General features: G+C 42.2%; 1 long non-coding RNA gene across 1 annotated transcript; it reads right to left on the minus strand.

Annotated features, from left to right (window-relative positions):
• Positions 1–885: 885 nt before the first annotated feature.
• Positions 886–1,975, minus strand: LOC114547442 (uncharacterized). The gene is made up of 2 exons (XR_003691162.1): positions 1,901–1,975; positions 886–1,284 (listed from the first exon to the last, which is right to left on the minus strand). It is a non-coding gene; the product is annotated as an uncharacterized LOC114547442 (long non-coding RNA).
• Positions 1,976–7,204: the final 5,229 nt, after the last annotated feature.

Genomic DNA, 7,204 nt, shown 5'->3' on the forward strand with positions numbered 1-7,204 from the left:
AACAAAAAAGCATCCAGTAAAGCCATGCAAGCATCCAAAAGGGATAAAATGAATAAGTGCTGAGTTGAAAGGGCCAGTAAAAAAAACATGCAAACACATCTATCTGGCAGTAAAATAAATATATAATTACATAGATAAATAGCAATTAATAAATAATTAAGAGTTTAGCAAAGAGATATAAGTGCTTGGTGATAAATATAAAAAAACATGCAAAACACATCTACTTAATAATAATCAAGTGAATCAAAAAGCCCAAAAGAAGGGGTGAGGAGAAATTGTCCTATTGGGGTGGCTGGGTTTTGGCAAATGTATGGCTGAGGATGCAGGGTGGAGCAAACATTTAAAAGAAGGGATGTATATGGGAAATTATTTATCGTTTAATCCTGTGGGTATGGTGGTCCTAAGAAGGCAAATCCAGATTTTTTCTGCCGTCTTCCTCTGTTTTTTCTGCCCTCTTCCTCTGCCCTCTTCCTCCTTCTCCCTCTTCCACGGTCCAACGGTCTTCGGATTCCAGGCCGGAGATGAGGTGATTGGTAGAGTGCTGCTGAAAATGTACAGTATATCTAGTGGTGTGGTGAGTACCTTGCCCAATGTTGTAGAGATGTTGTTTGAGGCGTGTGAGTATAGTGTGTTTGGTTTCACCTATGTAATGTTTGTTGCAGATGGTGCATGTAATAATGTAAACGGTATTACTTGTAAATAGTAATGGATTAGGATTAGGTGCCTTGAAGTCACCGGTTGCAGCGCTGCCTGGAAGGAGACGTTGTGGGCTTAAAACACCATCGAGACCCTTTTGCAGACCAATTTTCTGGAAAGCTTCGATGCTTTATGAGGCGTCATCTCGCCATCACTAGTTATGTGGACCAAGCAGTCAAGGAAAACAGGTTTGAAGTTCAAAATATTTAGGGTTTATATTTCACCAAAACAAAGATTCAACAAAGCAAATTAAGGCAAAGAGTTACAGGGCCCTTTAAAAAAAGGTCAACAAAACATAACGCTAGAGTAAAATAAAGCTAGCAAAACCAAAATGTTAACTCAATTAAGGGACCTCTCGAATGAAACATGAGGGACACTTAAAGTACATACAAACTGGCCAAACCAATAATCACACACGGGAGGACAACATGGACAATCACTAAAACTGGCAGAGAGAAATCCTTATCCCACCACCCCTGCTGTCACATGTTTTGGTCTGGTCCAAGGTTGGGGTCTATGCATAAAAGCAGGCTCCGCCCTTTGCCCCATCTTTTGTTCCATCAGGAAGAGAAGTCAGCAGCCAGGTAACTAAGACAAGGAGAAATTAACGGATATAAAATTGAACTAAATAGCAACATGACAAACAATGTAAACTGTGTGCTAGAAACACTATTGTCTAAATGCTAATAAGGTCAATCTAAACCAAACAAAATCATGTCTTATGTACTATTATGTGACTGCAACTTCAAATAACTAATGTGAATGTGGTAATGATGTGAGCGAGTGTTGTTACTTCCTGATGTCTAGGGGAAAAACCGGACGCAATATAACGTGTGACCCCCCGCCCACCCTCACTCTTCCCACTCCCAAGCAAGGGCAGAATAAAGCATTACAAAGTAGCAGTTTCTATTTTATTCAGAGATGAGGCCCCAACACAACAAACAGAACAACTCTAGAGACAACCTAAAACGTTCCTAAACCAAATCAAAATGTAAAGAAATGACAAAGCTCTAACCTAACCTTCAGATCGCAAAACAGGAGAAAAAGGGAACAGATAAAAAAGGACTTCTCACGCCTACCAAACTGTTACTAGCAACATAAGACAAAGTAAATGTATTCACAGCCAGAAAAAAAACAGCTGAAGGATAACAAATCCAAGAGATCAAAACAATAATTTTCACTGAATGCTGTTTACACTACTCACAACAACTTGGAACACAAGACACAGATTTACACAGGCACACGTTGGTAATGGCAGAGTGAAGAGAGACTGAGTTCCTGTCCGATGGGGCTTAAAATGGCTGCTGTCCTCCAGGCGACCAATCAGGAGGCAGCAATCAGTTCTGCTGGACCAATCCGGTGTGCGCACCTGTTCTCCATTACCTGTGTACACTCAGGAGATCAGCTGATAGTGCAGGGTGAGAGACCAATTATAAAATATGACCCCAGGGTCATAACACCTCTCCACCCAAGATCAAACATTTGCGTCACAAAAGTTTGACTCAAGACCTAGACAGATCATCAGCCGTAACATTTTCCAAATCCTTTTGGTAACGAATCTCAATATTAAAATCTTGCAGTAACAAGGACCACCGCATGAGACACTGGTTGCTATTTTGCATCCGAGTCAGGAACACAAGCGGATTGTGGTCAGAGAAAATGAGGGTTGGCACAGTAATAGACCCGAGGTACACTACAAAGTGTTGTAATGCTAACAGCAATGCTAAGGCCTCCTTCTCAATGGTGCTGTAATGTAGTTGGTGTTTCTTGAACTTTTTGGAAGAGTAACAACTGGGGTGATCAATGCCTCGCTTATCCTCCTGCAGGAGCACTAAAGCACGCACCAAGAGCGCTGGCATCTACCTCCAGCTTCAATGGACGAGGGAAGTTTGGGGCTCCGAGCGCAGGCGCGCTGCAGAGGAGAACTTTGGCAGCTTCAAAAGCCAACTGACAGTCCTCTGACCACGGGAAAGGAGTTTTGGGACTCGTTAAACTAGTCAAAGGAGCTACCACATCTGCAAAGTTTTTGCAGAACACACGGTAGTACCCGGCCATCCCCAAAAAACGTCGGAGCTCACGTTTGAGGAGCTGGGAAATATAATATTTCCTGTACTTTGGCAGTAACTGGGCACACACAAACGTGTCCTACTTGTTTACCTAGGTAGGTCACAACAGCCTTCCCAAACTCACATTTGGCCAGGTTGAGTGTAAGGGAAGCAGCACACAGACATCCAAAGATTTGACTGATGTGGTCAGACCAGGTTGATGAATAGGCCACTATGGACTGTAAAATTGACTGTATTTATATAGCACTTTTCTAGTCTTCATGACTACTCAAAGTGCTTTAACATAGTACAGAAACCATCCACCATTCGCACACTGTGGCCATATAAGGTGCCACCTGCTCATCGGATAAACATTCACGCACATGGCGCAGCATCGGGGGCAACTCGGGGTACAGTGTCTTGCCCAAGGACACTTCGACATGGTAGCTGGAGAAATGCCAGTTCACCTCCTGGGCACTGCCAGGTGCTCTTGAGCAAGGCACCGTACCCCCCCGAACCGCTTAGGGCGCTGGTCCAGCACTGGCAGCCCACTCACTCTGACATCTCTCCATTTGTGCATGAATAGGTCCTGAGTGTCTCTGGGTGTGTGTGTATTTCAGGCCTGTGTGTAGTGATTTAAAAAAACAGAGTGTAAATTGTAATTTCCCCACTGGGGATCAATAAAACAGTATACATATTATTATTAAATTATAATAAAAACAGAACACAAAATAACTGCCAAGGTTTGGTTTGCTGTAGCTAGTCTCTCTGGACTCAGTCATGTCTGTGTCAGCCTGTGTGATGTCCTGTGTTTACCCGTTTTCTAGAGTAAGCATTTATATGACATCTTTTCAAACACTGCCACTCTAGCCACCTCACAAGCCCACTCTTGGATTGAAGGCACCCCTTTATTCCTCCATCCTCTTAGAAGAATCTGTCTAGGTTTCATTAAACTAGTTTGGGCCCAATTTATATCCCGTTTAGGATTGACCCAACTCGTAGAACAAATAATCATGGGCTGAATGGAACCTGGGTCCCTGCTATCCGACATAGGTTATCATGAAGTTATCCCGGTCTAAAATTCCTAGACCTTATCGCAGGAACATAGGACATGAAGTAATTGTCCGTCCTCTGTGTTACTTTTCCAACAATTTGGTGTGTCTTTCAAACCAAGTCTAAACAATCTGGAGGGCGTCCAATAGAAGCAATGCATAATCTTTAACTGAACCAGAACACCCTTAAGGCCGGGACACATCAGGCCAATTATCAGCCGTGGGACAGTCTGGCGAGGTCAGTGACTCAAATCGGTTTGGTGTGTCCCGTGTCGTCGTCCGTCTGGGGGGCTGTCGGCGTTCATTTTGGCCGACCTGACATGTTCGGTCGGCGGCAGGGCCGTCGGGACTCACCCGGAAATGACGAGCGGAATGAGGTGACTACAGTCTCTCAAAATCTGATGAAAATCTTCTAAACTGACCTTTGTTGAGCTGATATGAATTGCGTGACATAGTTTTAATATTCCTACAAATTCTGTCCCACTCCTCATCTTCCATGTAATACTTAGATCCCTTTCCCATGCCTTCTTGAGGGCCGACCGGGCTTCATCCCCCAGGTTTTTGCATAAGCATAGAATATTACCCAGAAGCCTCATGACCTTTCCAGTATTTCATCAACACCTTATCTAAACATTCTGGTACCACATTATTAAATGAGCAACGATGGCTACATCACTTATCTTTCTATTGGTTGTTTTACACTTGTTACAGTGTTGAGGCCCATCATAATGCACATGATGATAATTACAGTCAGCAGCAGCAGAGCACTGCCACAGAGGAATACCCTCTTCACACACACAAAGGAAAGACACATTAAACATGCTCCACATTGTCCAATCAGTCACCTATCAAACTGCACACAGCCTTAATGGCCTTTCAACAATTCCACTGGGTAGAGCTAATGAACCGTTATTCAAACGGCTGTGCAAATATCAGACATGTGCAACTATTCGAACACCAACTCAAGATGACACATATTTGCTTTTGGACAGTGCTTGTGTTCCCTTCCCTTAGAGATAACTTTAGTTGCAGGGGCTATACACTGTGGACCTTTGATGTAAATTTACAGCTTGAAATCTCACAGTATCTTACGGTTTAAATGTTATACAGGATCATACTGTAAATGGCAATGCATTCTGGGGAAAAAAAGTTTATATTACAGCACTATCTGCACAATTTTATAGATTACAGGTATTTACTGTTAATGCCAATGCATTGGTATTAACCACTGCAAAAAAGTGGGAATTACACTGCAGCCACTATATTACTGTAAATTAAAATAATACGGTAAGAAACTGTATGTCTAAAATTTCAAAAACTGTACGCGTACTGTAAATAAACAGTAGTTTACTGGCGAGGCTGCTGCCAGTTAGTCTGGCTATCACCAGACCAAGCTCAATCTTTTAAGATTGAACATTAGTCTGGGGAGTCTGCTGTGTATTTTCTACTACACAAGAGGTGTGATCAATGGCCATAGTTCAAATGACTCTGAACGCAATTGGATAGTCCTTCAACCAATCAGATCAACGATCTGGGTGACGTAGCAGCGACAGTGGCATCAACGGGTTGCTGCGCTCCGGTGGCCGCCATGTTGAATTTAAACAAGAAGCTGCTTGGTCGCTTCTCTATCTTCATCGTGTTAAACCCGCCAATAGCGCGCCAGGTGGATAAGCCAGTTTGTGATTGGTCACTGCAAAATTGTAACGGAAGCAGGATAGATAAAACATACAGGTTTCCAGCCTGAGCCACAGGGCAAAATCAAATTGGCGGCAGATCGGGCTGGGTTTACCCAGTCTAGCTGCCAGTATATTACTCTAAATTTACGGTGAAAGGTTTTACAGTGAACTGATTACAGAAAGCTCTAAAGAAAGCAAAATTCCGTTTGCAGAGGAGAAATATAATCATCCTGAATGGAACCATTACAAACCGGCTTGGTTTTGTGCACGGCACAGGACAGGAGGGCTCGTTAAAACTGCCCAGAACATCATTGGTATCCATCTACTGAGCATCGATGAAACGCCTGCAGCCTAAAGGATAATAAAAGACAATAGCCACCCAGCCACAGTCTGGCAACAGATACAAATATATCTGCTGTCGTACCACCAGACTTAGTATTGAGTATTGAGTATTTTTACTTTTAATACTTTATGTACATTTTCGACGATACTTATGTACTTTTACTTAAGTAACATTTTCAATGCAGGACCTTTACGTGTAACAGAGTAATTTAACAGTTTGGTATTAGTACGTGTATTGAAGTAAAGGATATGAATACTTCTTCCACCGCTGGTAACCAACATTGTCTTCCCCCACCCATACGCTTAGATCTCAATTTCAAGGCCATCACACACATCGCAACCCCAATAGCACAGGACAACACACACCCACTCAACGGCCACGTCACTATTCTGCCCTCTGGATGCAGGTGCGGGTCCCCGAGGTACAAGAGAGCTCCCTATGGTAAAAGCCTGGTGCCTGCAGCCATAGCAGCCCTAAACAAGAGACTCAGAATAAATCACTGCCACTTTGTCTGTGTTATCTGTCTAAAGCTATGTTTCCATCCACTTGTCAAGCAAATTATCTGGAATTCGCTAAAAACATTCATGCAAATGAAGCCGATGAAATCAACTTCCATCCAACGGCTTTAAAGCCAATAAAAACCTGTGTATAAGGAAAAAAAGGTATATTGAATTGATTTCAATATACATACGTATATATTGAATCTTTGTTGACATGCGCCATGTCTGAAAAGAAAGCGGAAATACATGGTGGAAATGACTGAAACTTCTTTGTTTTATGGCCGGTTGCAACCATAAAATGACCTAAAACGTAATCGCAATTCATTCCATCAGTGTTTATCGCATAAGAGAAAATCCAATGAGAACAAACGTACAATATTTGTGTTGATATTCATGAAATTCGGTCGGATTTTACTGTTTCCATAAAGTATGGTAAGGTATGCTTCCATCCAAATGTGTGGATGGAAACATGGCTTGTGTTATTTCTCTGCATGTCATTGTTTTATGTTTGTACTTTTTTTAGTCTGGAAGCGTGCTACATGTGTCCATAACGTGTGGTGTTTGTGACACAGAATTTCACCTTGGTGACAATAAAGTCCAAAGTCATATGTGTGTGTAATGTGAAGGGGATATCATTAGAATCAAGTTGTCATTTATTGAGAATATTTAAAAACATTACTCGATAGGGTTGTAATTTTACTACATAAAGTCATGATAATATGATAAAAGCACTTAGTAATATTAGTAATATAAGTCCTATTATGAGATTTATTTATTTTTTAAGATTATTTTTAGGCCTTTATTGACAGGACAGCTGGAGACATGAAAGGGGAGAGAGGGGGGGAATGACATGCAGCAAAGGGCCGCAGGTTAGAGTCTAACCCGGGCCCGC

Source organism: Perca flavescens, chromosome 20 (assembly GCF_004354835.1).
Source record: "Perca flavescens isolate YP-PL-M2 chromosome 20, PFLA_1.0, whole genome shotgun sequence".
Classification (NCBI taxonomy): domain Eukaryota; kingdom Metazoa; phylum Chordata; class Actinopteri; order Perciformes; family Percidae; genus Perca; species Perca flavescens.